This window comes from Thermobia domestica, chromosome 6 (assembly GCF_964235325.1).
Source record: "Thermobia domestica chromosome 6, izTheDome1.hap1.1, whole genome shotgun sequence".
NCBI classification, from domain to species: Eukaryota; Metazoa; Arthropoda; class Insecta; order Zygentoma; family Lepismatidae; genus Thermobia; species Thermobia domestica.
Genome location: NC_137459.1, coordinates 274,483,714 through 274,504,093, shown reverse-complemented (window position 1 = coordinate 274,504,093; position 20,380 = coordinate 274,483,714). Strand labels below are relative to the sequence as shown.

At 37.4% G+C, this 20,380-nt stretch overlaps 1 long non-coding RNA gene across 1 annotated transcript in view; it reads left to right on the top strand.

Annotated features, from left to right (window-relative positions):
- Positions 1 to 8,191: 8,191 nt before the first annotated feature.
- LOC145688502 (uncharacterized) overlaps positions 8,192 to 20,380 on the top strand; it is a 105,105-nt gene continuing 92,916 nt past the window's right edge. The window contains exon 1 of the long non-coding RNA XR_014131925.1: positions 8,192 to 8,261. This is a non-coding gene — a long non-coding RNA (uncharacterized LOC145688502). The remainder of the gene's footprint in view (positions 8,262 to 20,380) is intronic.

Below are 20,380 nucleotides of genomic sequence, written 5' to 3'. Positions count from 1 at the left end.
CAGTCTACAAAGCAATTGTTACTTAAAGAATGGACATACACTATTTCGAGAATCGAGATAAAACTAGAAACGCTTACGATGCTTTTTGTCTCGTCTAGATTTCCATCTCCAAAGCGAGACGATAATTTGAGTTAGCCTTGTCCCGTGTTAAATGTAATACGTTAACTCTCGTCTCAATTTTGTTTGTTTTGTATCAGAAACGAGATGAGAAATTCCTCTTCTCGTGAGCAAAACTAAAGAAAACCGAAATATTCTTGCCAAATATTACATTTCTGGTTGTAATGTTATGCCCTGAGCGATAATAAGTTCCTAACTTTTAATTTTCTACGAGATAATAATAATAATAATTATTATTATTATTATTACTATTAATAATAATAATTATTATTATTATTAACATTCCAGAAGATTCGATAGTTCAATTATTGAAACATCCGAGCATTCAAATATCAGAAGAAAATAGAACGTGTGTCATCGCTGATCAATCGCCATCAAAAATTCTAAAGTAAAAAAAAAAAAAAAAAAATGGTCGTTCGTGGATCAAATTCGATTGGACTACCTTCAGATTACTGGTCAAATGCCTTGACCACTTAACCATGTTTACTACGCAGCAATTGATTTGTCTTTAATTTGTTGAGTATAATACACGTGCCGAATTTGATTCAAAATAAAGGAGTTTTGTATTTTTTTTTTTTAAATATATATAATGTTGATAATTTAGTGAATACAGTGATATAATGCCCTCCGAGTCAGTTACATATTCCTGTGTTTTGCCAATCAATCTGACTATTAACTAGCTACTGTTTTGAGCGAACAGAAAAGGCTTTTTATTAAGGCGAGCCGAAAGAAGTAACGCTTGGAATGAGTGTTTCATTGTATCAGGCATGGTGTACGCCTCCCTTACTACAGAACAAATGCACCGTGCAACAGCTAAAACTACGAATACAAAATCCACAGGCTCCCACACTCATGCCTTCATTTATAGACGATGCCACATATTATAGGCTTGCCCAGGAAACTGTCACTATTTACGAAGTTGCGTGTCTGTTGTCTCGACGGAAACAGGCTACAATAGTATCTTTCCACGTCCCCATTGGTGATACCACTAGTGATTCTATTCAGATCCTAAACGCTTTTCGAGTCTTACTATAATTTTGTTCTACCCCGACCTTCTGACCCGAATGTTACAACTTAGTTTTTGTCGATTATTCGTAAACTGATTACGTAAGAAGATTGACATGATCTCATGAGCCCCATAACTTCCCAGGAAATATGGATGGCCCTCCAGGCAACAAAAGGAAAGGGAGCGCCGGTTATGAAGTTCAGCCCTACGCGTTCTACAAACAATACTGGACCTTTCTTTCAGATACCATAGTCAAGTTGTTTAATTCATATTTAACGGGAGGCGCCATCCGCAGTAACGTCGGATTCACAATATTCATCCCGAAATCCGCCACTTCCCATCCCGAAATCCATCACTTTACTGCCTACCGATTTGAAAGTGTTCACCATAATTCTGACAATACGTTTAAAACCCATATTACAGAAGTACATTAGCCCATATCAGGCAGCCACCCACCCCCCATATAACATCTATTATGTGATACATCCGTTACGAGATTTTATAGCGTACGTGTGAACTCGCCACGTTAAACCGGGGGTCCTTGGCATAAATTTTTCTTCCGCACATGACTGCGTTGATCATGGGTTTCTTCTTCAAACTTTAGAAGCCTGGGGATTTCCTCTTACATTTCAACAAGTCATAAGACACCTCTACTACGGTGGGTTGAAAAAAAAATGATTTCTTTCAAATCGAATTCTAATAGTGCGGAAAAGTTGGACCATCTATCGAAACGTGTAAGTGTAATTGTTTTCTGAAATCGCGTAATATCTTCAGTTCGCGCATCCAGGTTAAAGTTTTACCAAATTATCAAAAATCGTACTTTTCTGAAACACCCGGTATAGAACACAGGTTGCTTCTGATGGTTGCAATAGAGCGCTAATTCTCAATTAGGCATGTAACAATACACAGAAGAAAATAAAATCAACATCGGATAATATCTTCAGTTCTTGCTCTAAGGTCAAAATCTCGTGAAATTGCAAAAAAATCGTACTTTTTGGAACACCCTGTATTAAATAGTTTATGTTGTTATAGCCCTAATAGGACTGTGATTTTCTTCCAGCATGTAGCAACAGACACACAATAAAAGAAATCGAATACATTCTTCACGAAAAATAGAAATTCCACAGTGTTTCATATCCCCATTTGTAAAATGTATATTTATTTTCAGAAATTAGTTCATTGGCCATATAACGCAGGGGTGCTCACAAGGGGGACTATGACGCAAAGTGCGTCATTGAAATATTGGGGGGGAGTAAAAAATCTGTATAAATATGTTTGAGGGGGTGTAAAAATTAATCGAAAAGATTTTTCACGGAAGAACACCTACGGATAGATAATTGTGGAGGGAGGGTGCTTCATGGACATAAGGGGGGTGGGCACCACTGATATAACGCCTAGAACTGGATCTGCAAAGGATATATCTGAGAGTATGATTTCTTATTTAAGTGACAAAGACGTGGACATAAATGATCTTGTTGCTATCTGCTGTGATGGGACAATGGTTAATACTGGATGGAAAAGTGGGATTATTCATAATATTGAGATCAAACTTGGAAGATCACTCTAGTGGTTCATTTGTTTATTACACTTTAATGAGTTACCTTTCAGACATCTTTTCGAGTGCCTAGATGGTGACACTTTAGGCCCAAATCATTTTCTGGAACTATCTTCAAACAATTCAAACACTATGAGCAGCTTCCTGTTGTTGGTTGTTAGAATATTCAGACCGAAGATATCTCCGTAAAAGAAAATGACCTGAGCAAAGAAAAAAATATCTTTTTAATATTGTTAGAGCTATAAACAGCGGCGAGTGTCCAAGTGATCTTGCAGTAAAGGATCCAGGAACAATAAGTCATTCAAGGTGGTTTACTATAGCGTATCGTATTTTAAGGTTATATATTTCGACAGAAGATCCTTCATTTGAGCTGAAGACATTGTAAAAACATATGCACCATCTTGATTTCCTATTAAACAAAATTCGTCTGTAAAAGATGGTGCAAAACATGTGTTTAAATTGATTCAGACATCACGATATCTACCGAAAAGTTTACTAGAAATTATTGATCCTGTAATACGGCGAAACTTTTTTTTTTTTTTGCGCACCTTGAAAATCTTATTTTCGCCATGGCGATGGATGAACGGAAACACATAAGAGAATTAGCTTGCAGAAGATTGTGGAAATCTAGAAATCAGCCACCATCAGGGAAAAGTGTGAGAAATTTTTACCACCTGATCTCAATTTGAAGCAACTGGCTATACCAAATTGATAGATTGGTCAACGTTTATCACCACCAATAATGGCCCCTGTAACAACAGCGAGTATTTTGTCGTTTCTAAAGACAAAACAACTACGAGAGTTTGACTACCTAAAATTTTCATGTCACACGCAGTCCGTAGAAAGATGTGTTAAACTTGTAACAGAGGCTGCTACAAAAGTGTGTGGCTCCCTAAACAGGGATGGTTTTATTCGAACCACACTTTTGTCACGCTTTATAATGCCAGATTTAAGTAAGAAGTCTGATTTTAAAGTTATGCCCGAAATACAAAAGAAGTAAATTTGAAACTTCTACAATGGTAGGGTGGTTGGGAAGGGTGTGGATGAAGTGCAGCCACCTCCTCGTGGTGAGTTCTGGGTCATTTCTAAGACCAGAAATGAGCTAAGAGCTGCACGATCAGATCGGAAACATAGAAAATGATTTCTTTCGTAAAATTTTAGATTTTTAAGTTCCAATACACGAACTGAAGATACTATCCAATTTCTATTTTCTTTTTTCTGAATATTCCCGCATGGTTGGGAAAAATATAAGCGCAATAGTAAAACTATAACAACATAAGCTATTTTATACAGAGTGTTCCAAAAAAGTACGATTTTTTACAATTTCACGAAATTTTGACCTTAGAGGAAGAATTGAAGATATTATCCGATATTGATTTTCTTTTCTTCTTTGTATTGTTACATGCTTACTTGAGAATTAGCGCTCTATTAAAACTATCAGAAGCAACCTGTCTTCTATACAGGGTGTTCCAAAGAAGTACGATTTTTGACAATTTGGTAAAACTTTAACCTGGATGCGCGAACTGAAGATATAACACGAATTAAAAAAACACACGTTTCGATAGATGGTCCAACTTTTTCGCACTATTAGAATTCGATATTAAAGAAATAGGTTTTTTTTTTTCGACCCACCCTAGCCTCTACCAATCGGCTCAATGTCAAGTTCGGATCAATGGTCGTCTTTCTGAACCATTTGCCCTCCAACGCGGATTAAGGCAAGGTGATAGTATCTCGACGAGCCTCTTTGTGATGGTAATTGATACCTATCTCCGGGCCCTGGCTCAGATTATCTCTCCTGGTATACCGGAAAATCATCAATTACACGTCTTCGGATTTGCGGATGACGTGAAGTTAATTGGAACCAAACCCGATGATATGCTAACCGCCATCCGCATAACTAACGAGTTCACCAGTGCTCCGGCTTGGCATACATTAAACACAAGACCAAAATCTTGTCGTTTCACGGATTCTCTCTACCTTCACTACCTGATTCACACACTCACATTCCAATGGTTGATGCTTTAACACTATTCGCCATAACTTTTTATAGCTATGCAAGCAAACAAATGGATGCTGTCTGGCGTCCTATCGTTAATCAGATTAAGCAGATGCTATACTTACAACGGTTCCGCTCTCTGCATATAATACATAAGATTCAATATCTCAACCAGTATGTTGCGGCGAAACTTTGGTATTACGCGCGCACCTTTCCCCTCCCTTTTGTTTAGGCTCGACAAATTGAATTTATATTTATGTGGTTTCTTTGGCGGGGCTACTTTTTCGCTTCCCCCGCGACACTATTTATCTTGCTCGCACTGAAGGGGGCCTTGGTCTCGTAAACATTCGCCTTAAAAGTCAAGTATTTTACATGCTAGACGCGTATCAAAATGTTGAGCCCCACATAGACTATACACGGGTGTGGATCGAATGTTTCTGGCCCGAATACTCTCAACCGAAGAATCGGCCTTTCTGCAGATTTGGCAACTTATGTCCTACATACGTCACCAATCTCGTTCAAGCATGGACATATTCTGGTGTGCTTGCTACCCCTACCACATATACTGCCCAAACCTTATACCCGCAATTGTGGAGAGCGTCACTTATAGATGTGAAAGTCCGGATACGAAATCTATTCCCTATTGATTAATAAAAATGGTAATTCAACATTTATGAGTATCGGTAGTCAGTATTCTACTAAAGTCAATTTAAAATAATGGTTCTTATCTCTTCTCTGTGGAAGTAAAAGAACCTGGAGGAATACTTAAGTAAGCAAACTTTATTAACACTGAGAGAGATTATATGAAAATGGAAATACACAATAAAATTACATTGAAATAAAGTAAATTTAGTAACTACAAAATATTATACACGAGAGACCTTACTTGGCTCAGATTCTTCTCTAACTTAGATTTTACAAAGAGAGAAAAGGTCTTACATGAATGTTAGGTGGAATCCTCTCAGCCACATGGCTGAATAACTTTTCCTTCGTCTTTGGCTGCTTCCGTCCTTTAGCCAGCCTGGATTCTCCTTATATCCCCCACTTTATCATGGTTTTCACAATTAAGAGGCCTTGTTCTATTGTTTATCTTGTCCCTTAGGCCAAGTTATTTGAACAAAACATTTTAATAGTTCATCTTTTTAAAATTCATTTAACCACAGATTATCTTATCCATTTGTTTTTTTTCTTTAAATCTGTTTCCCAACACATTCCCCCACTGAAATAGTACAGGATTCGAATAACACCGTTTAGTGTGTGTGTCTGTCTTATCCATATTTTTTTTCATCATGTTTTTTTTTCTTTAAATCTGTCTCGGCAGTGAGCTACTTAACACTATCACATAATGTATTAGGTTGAAAAAAAAATGTGAATCATGTTATAAAAAAGGAATACAAAAAGAAGAATTCGTAAAGGAATAAACGAGAATAGGAATCACAATCACAACATCGTACTGTATCACTGTATAGCGATGTTCTACACTGCATCACAATTTGCAAGAACACAAGAATACGGCATGACCCAGTCCTCCAGTCCGCTGAAAGGGGGGATAGACTGTCATCCATTGGGGGTGAAAATTTCCGGGTGCTCTTCACCTGGACTTCCTCTTCTTTAATACACTCCGCCTGAGGAAGGAGTATAACAACCCGTTGTTGTCTTGAAGTACCATGATAGTCCATTGGCAAGTCTGTTTCTATGACCTTGGCAGTAGGTTGAATGGGTGTGGGAACCATCTTCTTCTTTGGAGTTTTGGAGGAGACGTCTGCGTCATCCAGCATGGAGAATAGAACGGAAGCAGAATCCAGCATGGAGAATCGAACCAATGTGCACCATCCTGTGCGGCCCTCGATGTTGCTTGAGAAGATGTCTGCGTCGTTCAACGGAAACAGAATCCACTATGGAGAATCGAACCAATGTGCACCATCTTTTGCGGTCCTCGATGTTGCTTGAGGAGGATCAATGGATGAGAGGTATGATGAATGACGTGAAAGGAATGAGATAAAGGAGAGGCTTGTATGTTTGTTTGTTGTGTAGGTGGGTGGGGTATTGTTTTTATACCAGATGTATGCGATAGAAAAAAGACATGCTTTTCTCAATTCAAGGCAGAGACATGACAGCAAATTCCCGGTGCAATTATAATTGTATATTTTTTTATATTTTTTTGTCGGTGTGCGTGTGAGAGGGTTATATAGAAGGATTATAATTAGATGCAGCAAATTACAGATCTGTGGGATAAGAGAAGGTTAAATAGATTAGAGGTAGGTTCATAAAGGACACATGTAAAAAAAATAGAAGGAACCAAAAAAATATTAAATGTTGAAGTTTCGTTTTTTTTTTTTTTTTTTTTTTTTTTTTGAATGGATTCGCCAGTACTGTGTTCCTGGTACCTGGGGATAGGTACTTATTATAAAACACAATTACTAATTCTTTGTGGAGTATAATACGGATTAGCCATGGGTTGAAAAAATGGGGGTTCTATCACCTGTTGAAGGGGGATAGCCACATGCTGTCTAACTTGTTGGTAGGTTTTGTGGGCTAGGTATTTTTTGTAACAGCATAGCCCTAAAATGATTAACAGTAGGAAAGAGATTACAGTAGGGGTGTAACTGTAATTATTATTATTATTATTATTATTATTATTATTATTATTATTATTATTATTATTATTATTATTATTATTATTATTATTATTATTATTATTATGTATATTCTGTATATCGAGAAGCTTGTGGTGTTCTATGTCTTCTTGTGTGGCAGCGTAAGTTACTTGGTGCTAATATTAGGATGTTATTGTGAAAATGACCTCTGGTAAAAGTTAGAGACTGAAATGCTTCATATTGTGTATGCACTTTCAATGACATATAGTTGTTTAGTTCTGGGAAGGAAATGAGTCCGTGATTTTTTTTTTTTTTTTTTTGTTTCTCGCTGACGGAAAATGGGATGATGAAAACAAGGCGGACTAGTAGCTGCGGGGTAAATCGTTTCAAAGCTTTCTGTATTATTCAGCATTGTTTTTAAAGTACTATGCAATACTATGGATTTTTTTTTTTTTTTTTTTTTTTGCCCGAAAGACATGAGGTGTTAAGTTTAGTACTGCAAACGAACTTCCTTGTTATCAGATGAACTGAAGATGATTATCTAATTGTTACTTTCACAATTTTTCTTCTTAGTTCTGCTCTTTATTTTTTCTTTTTTTTTTGTTAAGTATGAGATAAACTGAAATGAACGTTAGTTAACGATGAGATAATAAATTGTCCTTAGAGTTATATATAAAAGGAAATTGGAATGAACTGGAAACGTGTGTCATTTGCAGCCTAGTTATCAATGAAATTTCAAGGTTGGCGTAATCTACAACGGAGCAATTTGTTGCCTACCGAAAACATAGTTTTGCCGATTTTAATCGTATTTTTACCTTGTAGACGTTATGTCTGACGTGTATGTTGTTATTGATCTGTTCGTCATTTATGTCGCCGAGGGCGTATATACGGAGCTAATGCGTTAAAAATTGCCTTGATAAAAGGACACATATTTGTGAGAATATATCAGTGTCAATTTGAGGAACACAACATCAATTTAGAAGATAATAGGTATGTTGTCTTCTTTTGTTAAATTTGAATTTTATGGTTTCATTATGAGAATTGGAGTTAATGTTGGAACGTGACTTTATCAATATTGCATGAATTTCATTAGCTAAATGCTAGCTTCCTGTGCATGATTTCGCTTAGGAAATCGACATGGCCAAATCTTCTCTGAAAAGAGAATTTAGGTTTCAGGCACAGGAAAAACGAAAGGAGCGGATGCCTTGAAGGCGACATGGCCCACAATGAGATTGTGAGGTTTCAGCCGTTCCTATTAGGTCTTAATAAAGTTTCGTTCAGAAACGATATAGGATTTTCATTCTGTTAATGAACTGGTGTAGTTAATAACGCATTTCTTCTATCTGATGAGAGTTGAATTTTATATTTATTTTGTGATGTTTGTCTATAAGAGCAGATGTCTCCAATTGAATTGTAAGAGGTTTTTGATGAATGGGTAATGATGTTCGAGATGGTTAGAAGGAAGAAGTCGTTGTTCAAAGTGACCGCGATTATTTTGTCCATGAGATATTTGATAAAGAAGCATGGATGCATAGATGTCAGTGATGACGTCACAATTAGAGCCTCTTAAGTAAATAATTGGGCCGAACTGCATTTGTGATGCAGGTGAGTTTGGCTGTAAGTTTCACAGCGTTGTACGTAACGTTTACAAGACATGCGCATGTAAAATAGCTGAATGTAATCCGGTGCTCTGTAATGTGAGGTTGAGGGTGGGTGTTAGTCTATATTCAACCCCTATCTTTTTATTTCTTTTTCGTTCTTTTTTTTAGAATCTTGCTAAAGTCAGTGTTACTGAGAAAAGTGAACAAGAAGTTATGTTTTGGTAGTTTTTTTTCCGTAAGTTGAAGTGAAACAACTGTTGATAGGAATGGGTATTCAATTTGGGGAGGGGGCTTTTGACCCACTCAATAAGTCATTCCCTCTTCTTTGCACATTCTCTTTTATCAATTTGAGTACATCGGCTGAAAGGGGTGGGGCGTTTTCCCCCAGTTAAAAGTATTTTTGGGTTTTATTATTGTTATTTGAAAATGTGACTTATGCCTGAAAGGCAACGTAATGCATATGTCTGTTTTCAGGCTGGTTCAATTCATAAATGTTAGATACGTGAGGCTTAGCCTCTGTCATTGATGTATCCCGGTCTCTCACTCGGTACTTATAAAATCCATCGGGACGTAATTTGTGTCATGCATTATTCGTTCTAAAGTGTAAAATGAATTTAATCTATTATTATTAGGAGCATTTAATATGTCAATTATCCTAATAGAATGGGTCTAAAACTAATGGGGTGGTCGCGAGTGTTCACCTGCTGGGTAGCCCGCATGTTAGTGACGGCCTATGTCTTTACTTTTTTTTGATGTGTATGGAAGGAGTGTGATGTTGAAATGTTGGATTTGGTTCAAGGCAAAATACCGGGGGTGGGGAGTAGGAGTACCCTTTCACCGTAGGAGTATTTTTTCCAGAATATGAATACCTATAACCTTACAGTTCGTTGTCCTGTTATACGTGTTGGATGTTATCAGCAATCCTCGTAAACCTCAGCTGCGTGGGTTGTTATGTGCGTAGTATAGAGATTTTTTTTGGGGGGGGGGGGAGAACTGCATTCTTGTTATCTTTTAGAATTCAATTTAAAGGTGCAGTGTATATTTTCATGGAAGGATTAAGTGAATCATGCGAGTGGGAGACAAAGGCGGCAAGCTTGCATGAGTGTGTCTGTTAATGAATGGGAAGGAAAAGGATAAGGGTCAAATGTGAATGAAGGATAGAGTGAATGTAAATCACTAATCCTATTGCTAGACCGTTTTGAAAGTGCAAAATCATGATTGTTTGAGATATTAAATCTCCTTAGGGATGTTTGTTAACAATTTAGATGGGCTAAGGAGAGACACTTAATGAATGGCAGTGAGTTTGGTCGGGAGTAGTGGTGCTCAACTTTTCGTTACTGACCATACGCTTTTATACCATGCACTTAAGGATCGTCAAAAGATACATGCAGCGTGTCTTTACAACTCATCTATGATGCTTTAATATAGTGAAACGATAATTATTGCTGCATGAGACAACACAGGGAGCGACACACTGTTTGAGCACTACTGTTTTAGATAATCACAATATGGTCTTAGCAATGTGGTTGAAAAAAACGCGTGGAAAGGATGCAATGGAGTTATATGAGTTGTCTGCAACGGAGATTGCGTGCTTTGTGGGAGTGGATTGGGCTATAAGTTTGATTTGGGTGGGGGTGTATGCCATGTCTGCTGCCTATTCCTTGATGCCGCGTAGGTATTTGTTATATTTAGTTTCAAAAACTGTATTTTTCTCTGTGTCTGGAATGTATAGTTTAAGTCTGTTCTTTGCAACATTAATTATTTTCCCCCCAACACCAATCTGATATGAATTTTCATCAAGTTTATTCAGAACTGTGTGTGGGCCTGTATAAAGTTGCCTCAGAGGTCCACTTTCATTCTTCTTTGTGCTGAGTCTTTTCAAAAGAACTTGGGAACCGGGAATGAATTGGGTGGGGGTGTTTTTGGCTTCCTCTTTTTCTTTATGCTTCTGAAAAAAATGTTCCCTCCTGAATTCTATTAGGTCCCGTAGTTCTTTGAGCATAACTAGCCTGTCATTGATGTCAGTGGGAGGTGCATCATCATGAAGACAGTTCTGAATTGGTAATCTCACTTCCTTTCCAAATAAAATGTGAAATGGTGAAATCCCAAACTGTGTTAATGGAGTGTGATTAATTGTAGCCGTAGCCTTGTGTAAATGCAATGGCCACTGTTTGTGGTCCTGTCTGGTAAGAAATTTGAGGGCTGTTTGTAAATTGGAAATTCTTGATTCAACTTGTCCTATAGATTTGTGCAAATTCGGCAACGCGTATATGGCCTTAATGCCTAGAGAATTGAGAAATGCTTTTGATTTGGAGCTCACGTGACTTGTTTGCTGGTCTAGACGTAAACTGCGCATGACGCCGTAGGGTATAATTATGTCAGTTGTAATGAAATCTATGAATGCATCTGTAGTAGGAGATTTTATGGGCTTAGTGACTGTAAATGATGATACTTGTTCCACACCTACATAAGTGTGTGTATTCATCACCCTGTGATGGCATAAGTTTGCCACATACATCTATAGTCCAGCAGTCGAAGAGGTCACCCGTCGGTATTCTTTGAACTGTGTCAATGTTTTGTTGGCAACTCCGTTTAAAGTAGCCACAATCTAAGCATGAGTTCACTTTGTGATGTAACCAATTTTTTAGATTTGGTATGTAATACTTGCTACGAATGAGGTAGTATAATTTCAGGTATCCAGGATGTACTAAAGAGTTATTGTGAAACTCGTTAAATACCGTATCACGCAGTACCCTCGGTATACATAACAAGGTGCGCGGTTGTGTTGGTGAATACATGTTACGGTATAGTAAATTCTTTTTGAAAACGTATTGCTTTTGCCATGTTTTGTAGTTTTTATCGTTTTTATTTTCCGTTAGTAAGGTTCGCACTATTTTAGAAAAGAAGGGATCATCCCTTTGGAGTTGCGCAATGTCAGTGTTTCCATCTAATGCCAAGAGATGAAAGGGATGAACTTCAGTGTCGAGAAGTTCCATATCTTTTTCATGAAAAGGCAAGGGGTTCCGACTTAATAGGTCTGACAATGAATTTTGATATGACCTGACGTGGATTATTGTGAAATCAAAGGTTTGTATCTGTTCCAACCACCTCGTAAGTTTAGGAGTTAATTGGGTAGTAGTCTTTAATGCTAACAGACTCTTATTATCCGTTACGAGTGTAAAATGTTTACCTAGTAGATATTTCTTTAACTTCATTAGCGAGTAGAAAATCGCAAAAAGTTCTAAATTGTGAATTGGCAGAGGTCGAATTCTGTGGGGATGACGAGCTGAGACGTAGCATACCGGATGATAATTTTTTTCTCCTATTTTTCTCTGAAAGAGACACGCACCTATGCCTTCTGCCGAAGCATCTGTCATTAACATATGTTCTGTGTTTTGTGTACTATATAATTGTAAGATTGGAGGATTTACCATAGCTATTCGCATTTTTTCGAATGCTTCATCCATATCAGAATTCCAGGTTAATGTTTTTGGATTTCCCCTAAGTGCTTTGTACAGTGGTTCTAGAGTTAGCGAAATATATGGAAAGAAGTTACGAAAAAAATTTACACTCGCTAGCCAACTACGGAGTTGTTTTATGGTTTTGGGTTTTGGTATGTTAGTAATGGCAGCGATTTTGTCAGGGTCTGGCTTAATTGTACCATTTTCAACTATGTGCCCTAGACATTTAACAGAAGTGACCCCAAATTCAGATTTGTCTACATTAAATAAAAGTGAATGTTTTTCAGCAATAGCTAAGACTTGGTCTAACAGTTCCAATAAATGCGAGTATGAAGAAGAATAGAGAAAAAAGTCATCAACATACAGGGAGAAATTTTGAGCTGGTATATCGCGATAGATAGTGCGTAGTATGCGTTGCAAGTTAAGCGTACTAGATTTATGTCCTTGCGGTTGCACTGTAAGTTCAAATTGCGTGTGGGGCAAATGAAGATCCCGAACCGAAAATGCCGTGGCCTTGCGATCTTCAGGAGCCAAAGGGCACTGATAGAAAGATTGTGCTAGGTCAAGATGAATAATCCAGCGAGCAGCCGACATGTTATCCAAAACGTCTGTCATGGGCTGTATGGGATCTGCTAATGTTTGGCATTTGCTAGACAAAGTTCTGAGATCCAAAACTAGACGAATGTCCGATTTACTATTTGGTTTCAGCACTGCAATAATATTATTTCTATACTGACTGTTAGATGGTTGGATTATGCCCTGTTCAAGAAACTGTAGGATTTTTTCTTTCACCATAGGCCTAAGGCGATGTGGAATGACAAATTGGGGCATAACAAAGGGTTTATCATCGATTAAGTCCAAAGAAACTTCAAAGGTTTTTATTTTACTAAAATCAGTTTTTGTCCATTTAAAAGTACTGACCCGCTTTTCTAAAATTTCCAACATTTGTTGCCTCTGGGATGGAGAAAGTGCAGGATTAATGTTAAATTTAGTGAGATCAATGTGATCCTTAATTTTTTCCATCCTTTCCCTTCTATTTTGTTCCGCATGTTCTTCTGTCGGTTCAAAAAGTTGCCTAACAGAGTATGCCTTATAGGTACGAGGCTCTGTAGGGAAGATTGTGCCCGAGGCAATAGGTAGACCCTTGAAAAAAGTTTGATCGTAATGAGAGAGGTTAATAATTGGTATTTGAAGGTTGTCAATTGAAGTAGCCGTGTGAACCGTGTAACACCCTTTAAGATTGGCATGTATATGGGAATTGATGTAAAAATGTTTTATGTTTGTTTTGAGAGGAATTGTTAATCTTAGCATGGCAACACTATTTGCCGGAATAGTTTGTGTTTTAGCAAGTTGAAAAACAAATTTGGGGTTTTTCTTAACTGCCAGTAAATTTGAAAGAAAACGAACCTCCTCGGGTTTATGTGATATGGGTTGTGCCGGTTTGCGCCCAAAATATGTTAAGCTTAGTGTGCCTGTTTCGTAATCAAGTTTAGCCAGATGCTGTTTGAGGAATTGATTTCCTAAAATGGTGGGGAATGACTGCAGGGGTGAAATGCGAAAAAGAACCGAAAATGTACGACCCGCTACTGTAATCGGTAATGTAACTGCGTGGGTAAGGGTAAACGGGAGGTTTGAGACACCGTGAAGAACCGTGTCCAAAGGAAAAGGTCGCGCTTTTTGAGGAACTAAATAGCTAGGAATTAAATTTAGCTCTGCTCCTGAGTCAAGGATTATTAAATGTCGTTTTGAAGCAATAGAGCCCTCAATGTAAGTTAAATGCCTTCTAAAGATCAATGGGACATTCAACGTACACTGTTTACCAGACTGGTTAATATGCTCGTCTGTTTGTATGGGAGGAGGAATATGACTATTTTCAGCAACTGGAGAAGGTTGCTGGAGCTGTGTGTTCTTGTGTAGGTCGGATGTTGTGATTGTAAGTCATTGAGAGAATGGTTAGTTGGAGGAGGTGGAGGACGGTCCTCCTCTAAGTTTATCCGTTTTTTGGCGGCTGTTCTGTAGAGGGTAACGAAGGTAAAGTTGGAACAAAAGGGGCGGGACCACAAGGAGTTTGGGAAGTTGTAGGTAGTGGAAATGGAAAGGGAGATGGGTATGGTGGAGGGTAAAACTGTGGGTAAGGCATAGGATATATAGTAGCCAAGGCAGCCTCGTTATAGTTTGCTCCCTTTCGATTGTTCCCACCTTTTCTAAAAGGAGGACGACTTTTTCTATTAACATTCTGCTGGGGAGGGGTCTGAGTGGTGGGCTTAGAGTTTTGTTGTGGCTTCGGAGTTCGGCAAGAACAACATTTATCGGTGTGAGCTGAGGGTGGTGTGGGAGTAGGAGGTGGGGATTGAGTTGGGTTCCTGTCATTCCGTTCCCTACTGTGTGATCGTTGCCGTGAACGATGAGTGTGTTCATCCCGTCCCCGGGAGAAATTTCGGGAGTAGTGAGGAGACGGTGAACGATCTGAGTTCCGATGTCTGTACTGCGGTTGATTATGTTCCATGAATGCAGCAGTATGTTGGACGGGTTGAGCATTAAGATGGGTATTAAGTTGCACTTGAAGTGAATCTAAACGAGAAATGATGTTGTTTAAGGGGTCTTGCTGATGTGTTTGTGGTGGGGGGGTAGGATTGGTTAAGCTGGCTAGGCGCCGCTGGGCTAACCTGTCTGCTCTCTCCCTTGTGGCTGCTAATTCGATAAGTTCATCAAATGACTTAATAGTCTTCTGAGAAAATTCTACAATGAAGTGGGGTAATAACCCCATAATTGAATCCAACAGAAAATCTTCAAAGGAGGGTGGGTGATCTAATTGAGTGGCCAAGTATTTCTTGGCATATAAATAATGGAGGAGTGACTCTGTTGGTTCCTGAACTCTGGATCTATATTTTTCAGCTGCGGAGAGCGGTAAATTGTTTGGTCCAAATTGCTTTAGGAATTTATCCTTAAGTGTATTCCATGGCAGGGTGGAAAGTGAATCAGTACTTTTGTACCAATACAGCGGAATGTCTGCAAGACATAACGGAAAGATGGAACACATTTTGTCTTCACTCCAACCCGCAATTTTAGCTGTACGCTCAAAGTTAGTAATGAATAGGTCAGCTCTTTCTAACGGGCTAGCCGAAAATATGTTGAGTGAATTTGGATGTATGGGAATGGTGGGATCACTTGAATTTCCTTGTGTTGGTGGTGAAGTGGCCGATAATGTCGGCCCTGATCTGTGAGTTGGGGGATTAACAACGGATAGGTTTGAAATGTTAGTTAAGGGCGATCCATTAACTTGAGGACTTGATGTAACATTGTTAATCTGATGAGAGAAATGTTGTGAGGTGGGAGCTGGTGCTGGGGGGTTGGAATGTAACCAGGAATTAGTAAGACTGTAACCGACTGCATCTCGGTGAAGTTTACACCTAATTTCCGTGATTGAACTGCACTGCGCGTTAACGGCATACGGAATCACTCAACAAAACAAAATTATAAGGATATTAAATTTATAAAAATAATTGCACTGAGAAACCCATCAGCCGTAACCAAGAAATAGAGAAAAAAATTTTTAAAAAAATAGAATCTGGTATAAAATATGTAAAATCTAGCCAAAAAAGAATCTGAGCATTAGCATATCGCCAGGGGAGCCATGATTAATAAAAATGGTAATTCAACATTCTTGAGTATCGGTAGTCAGTATTCTACTAAAGTCAATCTAAAATTAATGGTTCTTATCTCTTCTCTGAGGAAGTAAGTAAAAGAACCAGGAATTATACTTGAGCAAGCAACTTTATTAACACTGAGAGAGAGTATATGAGAATGCAAAAACACAATAAAATTACATTGAAATAAAGAAAATTTCGTAAACACAAAATATTATACACGAGAGACCTTACTTGGCTCAGATTCTTCTCTAACTTAGATTTTACAAAGAGAAAAAAGGTCTTACATGAATGTTAGGTGGAATCCTCTCACCCACATGGCTGAATAACTTTTCCTTCGTCTTTGGCTGCTTCCGTCCTTTAGCCAGCCTGGATTCTCCTTATATCCCCCACTTTATCATGGTTTTCACAATTAAGAGGCCTTGTTCTATTGTTTATCTTGTCCCTTAGGCCAAGTTATTTGAACAAAACATTTTAATAGTTCATCTTTTTAAAATTCATTTAACCACAGATTATCTTATCCATTTGTTTTTTTTCTTTAAATCTGTTTCCCAACACACTATTAAACAATGGCGCCAAATCTGGGAAAATCTACAAACAAATATCCTTCCTTTGCACACACAAGCAGTTTGGACGACCATAGTTCATCAACTGCCCGCCACACAAGAAAGACTTGTGCGCATTGGACGTGCCACAACCCTCACCTGTAAATATTGTGACCACTCCGACACACTACAACATCGCTACACGTCATGTTCTGGTGCCGATATTATTTGGAACCTCCTCCTTCGTATGTTGAGCTTGATCTGGCGTACGCCTTTTCCTTTATTTACCGTAGATCTCTAATTCTTTCATGCATTTCAGTATTACCCTAAAACCAAACACAATACGATCCTCTGGTTAGTTGGTACCGTACCACATTGTTATATGTTCATCGTTCCATGCCGTGGAATGATGAATGCTTATATGTTGACTTTTTACAATGGGAACGCCGCAAATATTTCTCAGTCGCTCTAGAAAGGAAGTCTTTCAGTGGATTTTTGCAAGCGGCTCTGTCCCACCCGTCGGGAAGGACAGGGGGCAAGGAGTTGTGCTTATTAACATTTTCCTTGTGGTGATGCATCGACCTCATCATTCTACACACGAGTAGGTTCGCTCAGAACCACACCTAGAAATTTCTTATCAGTGGTCGGTCCTAGATTACTCCTTTATTGTATCTATGTAAATTTCTTATGTAATATTAGTGATAGTATAATAAATACTAAAGTGGTTAAATTTGTTGTTTTCTAATCTGGCGGCACGGGTTCGTTTCCCGCCTTCGCCGTTTACCCTTTTTAAAATGTTTCGTTTACAAGGCTGAGCTCCAGTTGGATCCTGCTAAATGCAAGATAATCTCCAGTGGAGAAATTCAGTTGTCTTGAAAATAAAAAAGAAAAAATAATGAAGGAAACTAATTGCAAATGTAATTGTATCAATGGTTTTATATTTGATATTATACGTTAATTTCGTGCACTTTTAAGTTTTTGTTTATTGACACTCTATTCTCTCCTTTTCTCGTTGTGTCTCAATGTGTAAAATTTCACAAATATACAAATCATGAACCCTCAGTTATATTTGCAAGTTAACGGGAAGTAGGCCTACCTTAATACGGATGAGTTCTCCAACTCGTTTGAGTGTTATCAAATTTTGCATTTACAAATAAATATAATAATATTTACAAATAAATTACCAATAGTTGGCATTTTCAAAACTTATTTAACGAATAATGAAATCAACAATTTCTTCTTTCAAAGTAGTATTACGTATGAATCAGTAGCGCCGAAACGTAGGGGCTCACGCCCTGTTAGACACCAAAAATTTTCATTGGAGGTTGGGTTCTTCCCCCCAAATGATGCATCCTTACTTTTAATTGATTTGCAAGTAGGACTGTTGTTAATAGTTTCAAAACTCAGCGCAAAGTTTTGAGTTAGTCAAAAAAGAACCTGCCATATGTACCGCACAATCTATCCGTATATTATTTGATATGCGGATATGTAGTTATTTGAACTAAGCAAACTTCTTTATGTAATCCTCATTTGAGTTAATTATAAGATTAGATATGTCCCCTGACCGTTATCTTCTCATCAGCGTCTCTGATATCCGTATATTTTTTGAAGTGGCTTTGTATAGTTTTACGTGTGTATCATACAAACAAGAAGTACTGTGACTACAAGTATCCAAATACTCCCTTTTGACATTTCGTCAGCCAGCGTTTCCCTCCACTTCTGCAGTAAAACACTCTTTACGATTTGTGTTTTTAACAATTTGGGGCAACTTCACGCTGCTGTGTTAGCTACTACCAGGCGTAAGTTGGGTTGCCTATCTCACGGATTTTGTACATCAAGAATTTCTGTGACCCGCTGTATACCAGTTAAACAGTGGATACAAATGAACACGACGGTTGTGCTGTTATTTTATGTTATTTTGAAAAACAAAAGTGAGTAATTGTCGTTAATCTTTTTGCACATTTTGTTGTTTGTAAATTTCAGTATCATTAATATAAGGAATTCATGCACTATGGTTACAAATGTCATCTCATTTATGGTAATCTACAGACATTGCATTATTACTATACAGGAAAGGATGGAGCTGCCCGATTACATTCTAACTGCAGTGTTGCAATTTACTAAACATTGTCATTACGTATAATATGGATATAATCATTTTGTTCAAATGGGCAGTTATAATAAACATGCACTAAACAATTATATCAGATAAACAATGTAATATCTTCATATCATATATACCTTTTTCATCTTGAAATAGAATGTTTTGAAAAATATTGTAAACGCAATAATTATATTTTACTTCAAAGTACGCGTCTGTCTGAGTTCAAATCATTGGACACAAGCAACTTACAAATCTCTTAAGAACACTGGAAGAATACACATTACAAATTTGTGCAAAGTATTTCAATCCGTGATAACAATGGTCGAGCTTTAACTAAATTAAGTTTTGCCAAATGCAAATGAGTTGCGTGCTAGTGACTTCTACAGCATCAGATCCGAGAAAAGGCACCAACCACTAACTATGAAGCTCTTTATAAATTATTTGAATCGTGACTAACATATGAAGCTGTTTATATATATATATATATATATATATATATATATATATATATATATATATATATATATATATATATATATATATATATATATATATATAAAACTTGTTGATAACGAGTTTTTGGTTCATATTCAATGGGCTTAACTAATGAAGAGATCAACGGCATAATAGAGAATCAGGATGTAGCCAGGTTTATAAAATCGAATCGACTAAGGTGGGTAGGACATGCAATAAGAATGGACAGCGACAGAATACCATACAAAATCATGAAAGAAAGACTTTACAGAAGTACTCCAGGAAAAGAAAAGGAAGGCCAAAAACCAGATTGCTGGACGGAGTAGAAAGTGACTTGAAAAAATTGAAGCTTCGAGGATGGAAATAAAAATGCAGAGATCGGGAAGACTGGAGGCAAATAGTGGAAGGAGCCAAAGCCCACCCAGGGCTATGGCACCAAGTGGTAAGGTAATTCAATGGGCTTACCCATTAGTGACATTTTAATTGTTAGATCTGAAACAGTGTAGCTCCATACTATAAAATACCTAATACCTACCGATAACTACTCCATACTTTAAAATATCTAATCCATTTTAATATATATAAAAAGACTAATTCTACGTAATGATAAATAAAATAATCTTATATTACGTAATTATAATGAGAAACAGTCTAATTTCGTTCAAGATCAAAGCAAAGAGACTCGTATAATGCGGCAAAGAGCTACACAAAAGAAAAGATGGTATATATACATCCTATTTTTACGTACATGGCATGTTCAGGACACAAGGAAATCAAACCACGTCAACAAAGCTGTGCGAAAAATAGTCGTAAAGTTTGTACGAAATACTTAATAACATTCTTTTGCTTTACAAGAGCATATTTATAATATATGGATATGCATCTTTTAAGCTATTGAAGATGTTTCAGATAGAGTTCTTAAAGATATGTCCAAAGCGAGCAAGTGAACTGGATTCCATTGTGCACTGAACGTCCCACATAACGAGTTATAATATAATATGACGATAGGTCCTTCTTAGAAACACTCCCAGGAAATTATACTAATTTATGTTATTTGCCCACAAAACTGAATTCACAATAAAAGTTATTAATTAATTTCTCCTTCAAAACAAGCAGATTGCACATGCCTACTTAATACGTGTATAGGCATAACCGTGGGACGTAAAACTTAAAGATTTCATTTTCATTTTTTAATACGTGTATAGTAACATACAATCAACTTTGTACACACAGGTATCACTTTGTTTCTTATATGATAAGTAGGGCCCGGAAGTTGA